This window comes from Malurus melanocephalus, unplaced genomic scaffold (assembly GCF_030028575.1).
Source record: "Malurus melanocephalus ecotype Western Australia unplaced genomic scaffold, MMel_1.1 scaffold_512, whole genome shotgun sequence".
NCBI lineage: Eukaryota > Metazoa > Chordata > Aves > Passeriformes > Maluridae > Malurus > Malurus melanocephalus.
In genome coordinates this window covers 477,841-488,705 of record NW_026623744.1, presented here as the reverse complement: position 1 = coordinate 488,705, position 10,865 = coordinate 477,841, and the positions used below count along the sequence as shown (strand labels likewise).

Below are 10,865 nucleotides of genomic sequence, written 5' to 3'. Positions count from 1 at the left end.
GGGAGAGAGAGAGAGAGAGAGAGCGGGGAGAGCGCGGCCGGCGCTTGGGAGGAGGAGGAGGAAGAGGAAGAAGGCGGGCAGGAGGCGGCGGTTGCGTGCGTCCGTCCGTCCGTGCCGGAGGGGGAGCCGCGATGTGAAGCCACACACACACACAACGCGCGTACACACACACACACACACACACGGCCCGGCAGGGCAGGAGGCAGCGGCGGCGCCCCCGGGAATGTGCGTCTGGGACGCGGCGGAAGGTGAGCGGTGGCGGGGCTGGCGGAGCGAGCGCCTTCCCCCTCACGGCGCGGCGGCCCTCATGTCGGGGGGGACGTGCGGGGAGTGACTCGGGGACGGGGAGAAGGAAAATAGAGAGGAAGGGAGGGGAAACCGGAGGTAGATGTGGGGCCCGCAGCCGCTGCCCTGCCTCACAGCCCCTCCCTGGGCCCGCGGCCTGGGCCTTCTCCGCTCTTTTCCCGGCGCGGGAACGGGGAGAAGGGAAGGGCWGGGMAGGGAAGGGGGACGGCGCSCGGCGTTATGTAACCGGCGCGTGGGGGCCTGGGTTGCCCGTGCGCGGGAGGGCGGAGGGGGGACACGGGGACCGGCGCCTGTGCGCGCCCCCGCCCGCTCCGCTCCGCGCCGCGGGTGCGCGCCAGGTGTGCGCGTGTCCGGGTCACCCGCCCCTCCCCGCACCTGTGCATGTGTCTGTCTGTGTGTCTGTATCCGTGTCTGGCACATGGGGCCCTGCGCTGTAGACACAACACGGGTCCCCAGGCAGAGCTGGGGCGGGCGAGGCGTGCCACAGCGTTCTGCCAGCGCTGCGGGGTCACTGCAGGGAAATAGGTTGGAAGGGGAGGGGAGAGAAAGCCCAAGCCCTGGTGGGGCCGTGCCCTGTGGAACGCTCCTCGCGCTATTGCAGCGTGTGTCTTGTCTGCGGTTTCCTGTAGTGTTTGTCACAAGTTGTATTTGCTGAGCAATAGTGCTGGGTAAAACCGGTGTGCTGAAGAGAAGAGGGAGGACCTGTGCTTGATGAGTAAGCCTGTGCTTGCCAACACGGAGGGACAGATGTGTTCACATCTTGACCCCTTCCCCGTCTGATTTTGATGCTTTTTGCTATGTAGTTACCATTGACTTGACCTGTGAAGCTGAGTTAAAAGCTCCTATGGGAAATGCGCCGTAATGGCATGCTAACCTTAAGAATGAAGAGGAACATAATATGACCATCACGTTTGTTTCTTGGTAGAAAGTCTGTTGTATGTTGTAATAGTCCCATCATTTCTAATGCTTTAAAATTAACGTCAGTCTTCAGAATGACAGGGCTGTGAATACTCTGCTTGTGTTTATAATTTCATAATGAAAAGATGAGTTGATGTTTGTTATGCATCTTGATCTAAAATCCAGGCCCTACCTCAAATTGACACCATAGTCCAAAGAAGCAAAACCACAGAATTATAATTTTATGATCTGATTTTTTTTATTCATTTAGATGCAATTGTTGCTCAAATAGTACTGGTTTGAACACTTACATAATAACTGTTAGTTGCAAGAGGTTATGGCTGAAATTTATTTCTGGAACAGTCCTGTCTTACTTTATGACATTTAACACAAATGAAATCCAAGATCAGACAGAAATCCAAATCTCTGACAAATTCCTTGCCATCTTGCCTCAAGCATGTAGTTATTACCCGTTCCCACCATATTGGTCTTTCATTCAGTCCATTTCTTCTGCTGGATAATGTACCAAATCCCTGTTAGTAAATAATCCCAAGCTGTCACACTGGAGGTCACTGGTAGGACAGTGTTAGTAGAGGCATAGTGCAGACACCTGCCTCGTGACTCACTGATGTTTAACTACTTGAAGAAAGATTGTTTTGAAAGCAAAGCTCTAAAGGGAAAAATACATTAGTATATTTCAAGCCCCAATTGTGAAGTGGTAGTWCTTCTTTTCTGTGTACTGTATGTGTGTTTTCAGTGCATTATTTAGTAATGGGCCCTTCAAACCTAGCCCCCGTCCATCTTTCTGAATAGTACATATATTCTGTTATATCTGCCTGTTCTGGTGCAGTGATCGTGCGTAGTAACAGAGTGCCAATTTTCATTAGTCATTTCTGATCCCTTGACCCACATGACTTCTTGAAAGAATTTTCATGGCAAATTTTCAATCTTTCTACCGTCTCTTTCATTTACTAGAGAGATTAAAAAAAAAGGTAAGAATGAAATCTGGTTTTGAGTAGGTAGAAGAAAATTAATATGATTACACAGAGCTTCTTTTTTTTTTTAATAATCCCGGACAAGCAGGAAAAATATAACTTACCTGACCCTGCCATGTGCTTTCCCCATTTAATTTGTTAGCTATTGTTTATTTCATAGAGGATATTTTTTTTAATTCCACATTTTTCTCTTTTCATTAAAGGGGTATATTATTTTCACTGAGATCTCTCTCAGCTCTTAGGAAGTTTGTCTGGTGTATATATAACAAGGGAGCTAAATATCCAAATATTGAAACCATTCTTCAAGAATACAATGTAGATTAATTTGGTGAATGGGTCACCTAAGATAGTGTTTACCTAAGCACAGCAGAATGAGGAAAAAATTGGAAACAAATAGAAATTATAGTGGCCATGGAGTTACAAAGTAAGTTGGAAGTAAGAGAACAAATCTTAAGTGGTTGCAAAAACACATGAGGAATTCTCAGACCTGTGTCATAGAATGCTTGTGGGAAGTGTCTTTCTCTATGAGATAGGTGTTTGTAGTGCTTTACCCCGAGAGCAGCTTTTTGCATTGTTGTAGAAACCAGACACTATTTTTATTGGAGGCACGAAAGGTTTTAAGGGAAGAGGGCCTGTCATCTCTTTGATCCCCTCACTTTCTTTATTTCATGTGGAATATCTGGTGCTCATAAGATAAAGTAAGAATTAGGAAACTTCTTTTTCTGTCTTCAGCAGAAGAGAGGTGAGTGTGCAGAACAGCTCTAAATTCTGAGCTGTAATGATAACTTCCATTCCTGTGGCTTTTATTTCAAAATCGACTTAAGGACTGCTGCTATTGTAGTTAAGGAATCTGTGACCATGAAATTTCCATAGGAAATATTTTTAGTTTGGTATACCCATAACAAGGATGATGTAGTCTATATTCTTTGCTTTAAATGCCTAGGCAGACTGTGGTCCCTGAATTTCAGTGTTAGCTTTTGGAAGACGCAGCTCCATTCCTGTCTCAAAGTTTCAGGTTTCCCAGTTGATATTCTGCCTGTTTATTAGTGCTGAAGGTGGTGACTTGAAGTTCTCTTGATTGCAAAGTAAGGCTTAGCCATGCTGTGGTTAACTACTGTTGGTTTTGCTTTCTGTTCTCAGCTATCTCTAAATATTTTAACCACGTCCCAGTGTAAGGGAGTTCTTGGTTGTAACCTACTTATTTGGTTTGCCTCAATTAATGCACATTTCTTCAGCTTCTTGATTTATGAAAGTAAATAATCCTGCAAAACGGAAAGCTGATTTCTCTTAGGAGAAAACACTGCTCAGGTACCTTGCAGAGTCATTCTTGCAAATGCAGATGGATTGATTTGAATGCCAAAGCAAGAAAGCAGTGCAAAGGTTCGCAAAGGTGCACAGAGTAAGGTCTAGAACTGCACTAAGGTTTTTCCATATTAGCATAGAAATTGGCAGTCTTCTGGCAGGGTGAGGTATGTACTGTATTTTGACAGGATCCTGGGGACTGTTGATAGCATGTTTTGTCAGGTTCTAGTTGTCAGTGAATATCCAAAGTAAAATAAAGTTCTCTCCACCATATTAATGACTTCACCTCTTTGAGCTGACTCAGGACAGGTTTTGGTTCAGGGCATAATGAGTCAGCATCTTGGACAAATGATTATACTCCACTTATGTAATCTTGGAAACCTAGGAGCTGTTGCTTTTTAAAGGAAGTAATGGAATTGCCAATAATTCTTAAGATAGGAAAACCCCCAACCCCATGGCATGTAAGATAAATGGTTAGTGCAGTTTTCCAAGTAGTGTGAGTGTATTTTACCATTCTGTGCTATTGAATGCAACTCTCAGTTGTAGTAAAGAACTAAAATGATGATCTATATTGAAAGGATACTGTTCCTGGTTTCTGAATCTCCCTGTTGTTTTCAGGAATCTTTAGAGCCTTGGACTCTAATAGTGTCACTATTAGTCACTCAGTCACTATTTCCTTGATTTTCCTGCTGTAATTGCATTGCTTGGAAAGCAGTTCCAAGAATCCTCTTAATAAACCAATAGTGGGGGAGAAATAAGGCTATGATGATTTTCACTGTGATCTCTGTCTGTTTGAAAGTTTTAAGTGTTGCCCTTCATAATGATTCCTGTAACTTCTGTATTGATTTTTAACCCAAGTTTTGCAGGTGTTGTGTTTGCTTGGGGTAGGTTGTTTTTGCTCTGTGGCCATTTTGTATTGATCGTCTCCACTAAGCACCAGTGTAACATTGTTCTTTTGATGTCAGAGGTGCTTAAAATACCAGCTTAGAGCCACTTCAGGCCAAGAATGCTATTCAGATTTTAGTTTGATTAAAAAAATCCTGAAGAATTAGAGCATTTTGGTTTTGTCCCAAGATCTTAGAACTATATTTTTCCTGGAAAACACAGAAACTCTGTGCTCAGTCTTTTTATTTTTCTCTGAGTTCTAGGGCAAAATTTGATATTAAATTGGGTCAGATAGAATTCTATTTTGTTAATAATAAGCAAGCATACCAAGGTACTTTCCCTTTTTGTTCTGAACTTCTGTAGTTAGTTACCTTAAAAAAATAGAATGTCTTTTTATTCCATTTATCTATTGAACAGATACAGACTTTCAGCATCGTTGGTATCCAGTGTCAGATAATCTTCAAATAAACTAGGCAATAGATGAAAAATATTTCCCTTTCTTTTGATCTCTCCCCTTGCTAGTTTCATCTGGTTCTTCCTAATCTTGTTGGTCTGAGTTGATGAAAAAAAGTAGTAACCATGGACTAACAAAAGATGTAGAAAACTTGAGTAGAAACTTGAAACTTCAAGGCTAAGCATCGACGCCATGTGTTGTGAAGATTTTACTTCAAAAAACATTTTGCAGCTTTGAGAGCTTCAAACGCAACATTGGAAAATTATTTGGGAACTTGACTATGAAATGTCAGTTGAAATTTAGTAATGTCATTCAAAAGCTGATATGAACAGAAAATCCACCTATTTCAAAATGGAATCTGTAGTTACCAATGCTTTTGCTGGTGAAGTTGTTGAGTTCTTAGAGTTTTGATGCCCATATGTGAGTAAAGAGTCCTCCTTAGTATCTGGCATAATATATCTATTGCAAAGTGGATGTCTTCTCTCTCATTTTACCTGAAAAGATTGGCAGGATCAACACTTGCACAGTGATAACACTGAGTTAACTATAAAGCACAACTGCCTTGGGCATGTCTCCTTATAAACCCCCATTTTATCATAGAATCATGGAATGTTCAGGGTTGCAAGGAACCTTAGAAGTCATCTAGTTCCAGCTACCCTGTCATGGGCAGGATCACCTTCCACTAGGCTGGTTGCCTAGAACTCCATCCATCCTTGTCTTGAAGATTTCCAGGGATGGGGCATCCACAGCTTCTCTGGGCAACTTGTTCTAGTGCCTGACCACTCTCACAGGGAAGAATTTCTTCCCAATAGCTGATCTAAGGCTACTCTCAGTTTGAAGCCATTTCCTCTTGTTCTCTCCCTGCATGCTCTTCCTGCAAACAGTCTCTTCCTTTTTCTTGTATTTTCCCTTCACATACTAGAAGGCCACAAGAAGAGGCCTTCTCTTCTCCAGGATGAGCAAACCCAGTTCCCTCAGCCTTTCCTCATAGGAGAGTTGCTCCATCCCTCTGATCACTTGGGATCAGATCCTCTACACTTGCTCCACCAGGCCTCTGTACTTCCTGTGCTGGGATCCCAGAGCTGGATGCCCTCCTGGTGGGGTCTCACCAGAACAGAGGGGCAGAATCCCCTCCCTCACGCTGCTGCCTAAACTGCTTTTGATGCAGCCCAGGGTATGACTGGCTTTGTGGGTTGTGAGTGCACATTGCTGGGTCATGTCCAGCCTCTCATCCACCATACCCCCAAGTCCTTCACGGCTGGTCTCAATCTGCTTACCTCTCAGTCTGTATTGATTCTGAGGGTTGCCCCCATCCAGGTGCAGCACCTTGTGCTTGGCCTTKTTAAACCATATGTGCMCTCTCTATATTTGTTACAGCACTGGCCTGGAGCAGGGATTTGTTTCTATGCCTTTCACTGCTACCGAAGTGGTCAGTAGTGAGTCACGTTGATCAGCAACAAAGAGCAGTTTGCTGTGTGTGCACATGCACATAGATATCCATATAAATATGTGTAGCCAAATACCTAAATTCAGTCAAAAATGTGTAGTCTCTTCTGAAGCATTTCGCCAGTCTCCTGGGCTGAAGTCTGGGGAAATTGAAGGTAGTGTATATGTCAGAAGTTTTCACAAGCACAGTTCCTCTGAATTTGATATTAATAAATTTAGAGCATCCACTGATTYCTTGCTGTGATCATCTCATGAAAATTTCACAGTTGTTTATTTTTGAATAATTATACCTTTACTTGCCCACTTTTTCTGCCTTGTTAAGTTTTTTTTTTAGGCTTTGCAATAATGTTTCAGTTGTGCCTGGGAAGTCATAGAAAGTGCTAAATCATTCAGCCGCAGTAACTCTCCTTGTTATTTGGGAGTGGGGATCATGGTTTACTTAGTTTATCTACTGAGACTTCTTGATCTATGCCTCAGCATAAGCTACTTATGGGGGAAGACAGGAGTTGTGAGGCTGGATTGTCATACTGAGTGCACAAACCAAAAACCTTCTAAACAAGTTCTGTTAATTTATTAGGTAGAGAGTGAACATTCCAGTCTTCTTTTTCGAAGAAAAAAAAGACATAGTTCTGTTTTCTCAAATACTATAGGTAGCTAAACAGAGGGGATTGAAAGAAGTCTACCCAGCTCATAAGCTCATCTYGTTTATTGTTTCCGCTACTGAAGTCCAAGAGAGCATTTCATTTTGGTGATTTATAATCTATTCACTATGTTGCTGTTTAGAGTCCTAATTCATGCTTCTTATTCTGATTTTACTTCTGGATTGTAGGCACTTAGAGGCTGGCATAAAAATTATGAATATGCCAAGTCCTGTTGGGTTTGAAGCCCCAAAGGAATTTAAGCACAGAAAAGATGAAGCTAGTTGATGAAGTTTGCTGAAATTTACCAGTGTATTGTGTCACTGAGAGTCTTTTTGTGAGAGAAGTGATAGTTGAACTAAAAGGTGAATTGAAATACTTGGTTACAATATAACAGTGAATATTTATGAAGAAAAGTTACTCATCATTGAAGAGTTCTGAAAGCGCTAGGGAGGTCATGACATTACCAAAAAATGTAGAAATATTGAAACTGAAGGCCAGTCTTCTGTAAGCAGAAGAGAAACTCAACCAAGTTAAAGTACTTCTTATGGCAAGCTCTAAATAGGCTGTAGCTGCCACTGAGTATTATTCCTAGAGGGGAATTGACAGTTGGTCTCAAGCTAGATCTGTCTTGCTATTTTTCAAAGAATTAACCATCTCAAATGCCATATATAAAAGCAAAAAGGATATCTTGAAAACAGGTTGTTCAAATCTGGTGTGGAATGGACTGTGATGCTGGTTTCTGGACCTTGTGCTCATGCTTCCTCAAGTTGTGACAATTAAAACAATTTTCTGTTTTAGAGTACCTAATTAATTGTGAAAAGATACAATTACTTTTGTCTTGTACAGTTCTCATATAAGCAGTTACCTGCTGCACATCTGCTTTTTATGTCATTGTGATGTTTAGCCAGCAAAAGAAATCTGTTTTCTTAGCTGTTACTTGTGTGTAAAGTATTTAGTCCATGACTGTAAATGAAACTGATCTGAAATAAGAGCAGTTTTGAGTTGCAAAAATAGTCAGGTTGGAAACTGGATTAGTTTAGCAAAGAGTTCCCCTCTTTATGGGGGAGTGGTTGAACTGAAGGTTCTCAGAGTATCGTTTCTTTGCCATCAAGCTCAAATGAATGTAAGCACAGAGCATCATTTTAGAATAGTTATCTGCACATAATGAGTTGATTCTGAAGGACTTGGAGTATTTCCATATTTTATGTGAGTTGTATGATATTTTGCCTTTATAGCAAATGCCATGGATGCTTATATTTTAGACAAATGTATTTCTAAATTTCTTACACTGTTCAGACTAATACTTAAACTGCCCAAGACTTTGAAGTTTGTTCTTTTCTAATTTGCATGCTTAGCTTTACTTGCAGGATATGGAGGCAGTGTTGGGTATTTTTGGGGACACCTATTGTTTCAAGTTTCCTTCAGCTAGTTTCATTTCTCTTGATTTAAAATATCAAAGATTGAACTGCAGAACAGAGCTTTCTGGTTGACCCCGTAACATCAGGTGCATGTTGGGAGTGCTTATACTGTGGGGACAGGTGGCATAAGAGGGGGAGCTGTTAGATTGTAACATTTTTAAAAGCCCTTCCCCTGTGGAAACGGTGAGGTAGCCTATCCCTCTGGTTCATTAGGGGGTGGGGCGAGGAACATAAGCAGTACTACTTAGTGAAGAGTAGCCAGCTTATTGCAACTCTGCATTTCCACTGTGATTAGTTGCAGCAGTGACCCAAAAGTTGGTTTCTACCAATTGCTAAGATCATTTCAAGATTCCTCTTGAAATTCCTCTTTTTTGGCCTATCTGCTTTGGCTTTATCTGATGCTTTCAGAAGTCAGTTCATGTTGCTAAACTTCTAGGAAGCCAAACCATAAAATTATGTCTATTTTCTGTTGATTTAGTGAGATGCATTGCACATAGAACCAGTGTTAACACAGGAGTTATGTGAGCTTGGAAGTGGTGTAGAGGCTGGGAAGAAGGGATAAAGCCTGTAAGGCCAGCAGAGATTGAAGAGCACAACCATTCCTTTTGGTAGCAGTCAGCCAATAAATTGACTGAACTATTTTATGCAACTTCACCCTGAGAGTTAATTTCCCACCTAGAATAAAATTCAGTTGCTTTGCAATGTGCTAGTTAATAATTTATATAGAATAGTATTGTTAGCTCTGAATTGCCTTAAATCACAGGCATTTAAGTTTTTTAAAAAGCTTTTGACTTTTTTTGTGTAAGTCCTTTTTGTTGGATTCTGAACTTCTCTGTATGTGGTAGCAAACAGTTTTAAACCCTGTAGCAGCGGTTCTTTTCCAGAAGACTCAGCCGTGAATAGGACTCTCTTGTGCTGGAAATGTGTAAACACGTAAGATAGCTTATTGTTCAAAGAGCTTGAAGACTAGTGCCAAGCAGATTGGTGAGTTTGATGTGGGACCTGGACTGTAGAGTCATGAAACTCAAACAAGCCACAAAATACCCACCTGATGGAAAAAACTTTGAAGCCCTGGGGTGGATCCAATCTAGAGTTCAAGGAAAAGATTCTTATACTTACTAGCAGTGGCCCAAGACACCCAYATTTCCGCTAGAGTTACACCTTCCGTATAGGTTTATGGTATGTTAAATAAATCAAGTTCTTTTGCATTAAAGAACATTGGCATCATGCCTGTTCTGGTCAGAAATGCAAACTAGCTGTTACAGTGTGTTACACTTCTATGTAGCTTTCAGTTACCTAAGATTGGATTATCTGGATAGAACATTACTTGTGTGATGTATTTAGACACAACTTTGGCAGGGTTATTTGTTGAGTCACAGTGCTGCCTCATTTTGTCTTTGGAAATAGTTCATATGGTTTCTTGTAGGGCAGAGCCATAAAGTTTATATTCTGCCAGATTAAGTTGGCTGCTTGAAGAGGCAGCAAAAATACCTCTGCACTATGTATTTATATGCTTGGCAGAGATTGCTAAAACATATGACAGAAGCAGGGACTAGTACTGCCCTGGAACTAAAAAGCTCATGAGGATCCATGTTTACTTCTTRAAGAGTCACTGAGATCTCTATTCAGTGCTCCTAACCGTTTTTCTGTATAATACCTGTGGTTTTGGTCTGGGTTGGTCCCTTATCCATGTTATCCCAACTGCTCAGGATAATGGAAAGCCGCTGTCATACAGTCACAGCATCCTGAATTTAAAAGAATTTAARGAAATAACTTTCTTTAGTGTGTTCTAAAGATGAGACTGAAACAAATATTCACATCAACACTTGCATCTACACTCCTTGCTCTGTTACTCTTGTATGTGCACAGATATGTTTATAGATTTTATATAATGTACATTTAACATTTCATTCCATTACCTGATCTGTGGGCTTTGATTAACAGTCTTTAGCAAAAGGATTAAGCACTTGTGGATTGGGAAGTATAATGTAGGTTTACGAAGCAGTGTGCAAAGGGATGTTACATGTCTTTGTATTGACTATTTCTGAACCCCTAGTAATGTACAAAACACCAATGCAATAGAAATTTGAATTTTAGCTAACCCTATTTTGTGGAGTGATAAGATTTTGCCATTTGTATGTGGTCTAGAAAGATATTGGACTAAATTATRCTAATTTTGAGCACAGGAGTTTTTAACTTGACTCTTTTTCTTGAAAGGTTATTTCTCTTGCACTGTAAAACTGGAATGCATTCTTAGGAATACTGTTTTTATCTTTACAGGCCTTTGTGGAGTTTCAGAATTTGTTTGGATACCTTTTTTTAGTTTCAGAAGACTTCTTTATGTTCACAGGTCCAGAATGTGACCATTTGAACTTCATTTTAAAAGCTTTTCTCTGGGCAGAGGGTCACTTTGTAGCTTGTCCTTCAGGCTCTAGAAATAATGTAAAAATTAGTAACTGTGGTGGTTTGCTGAGTCTCTGTGAATTTGTGCTCTTGAATTTGTGAAAACAGAAAACTGTTC

At 41.2% G+C, this 10,865-nt stretch overlaps 1 protein-coding gene across 3 annotated transcripts in view; it reads left to right on the top strand.

Moving 5' to 3' along the window:
• The first annotated feature begins 56 nt into the window (after positions 1–56).
• Positions 57–10,865, top strand: part of REV1 (REV1 DNA directed polymerase) — a 55,485-nt gene continuing 44,676 nt past the window's right edge. For all 3 annotated transcript variants that reach the window (XM_057381512.1, XM_057381511.1, XM_057381510.1), the window contains exon 1: positions 57–248. The gene's annotated coding sequence lies outside the window, so the exon portion shown is untranslated. The remainder of the gene's footprint in view (positions 249–10,865) is intronic.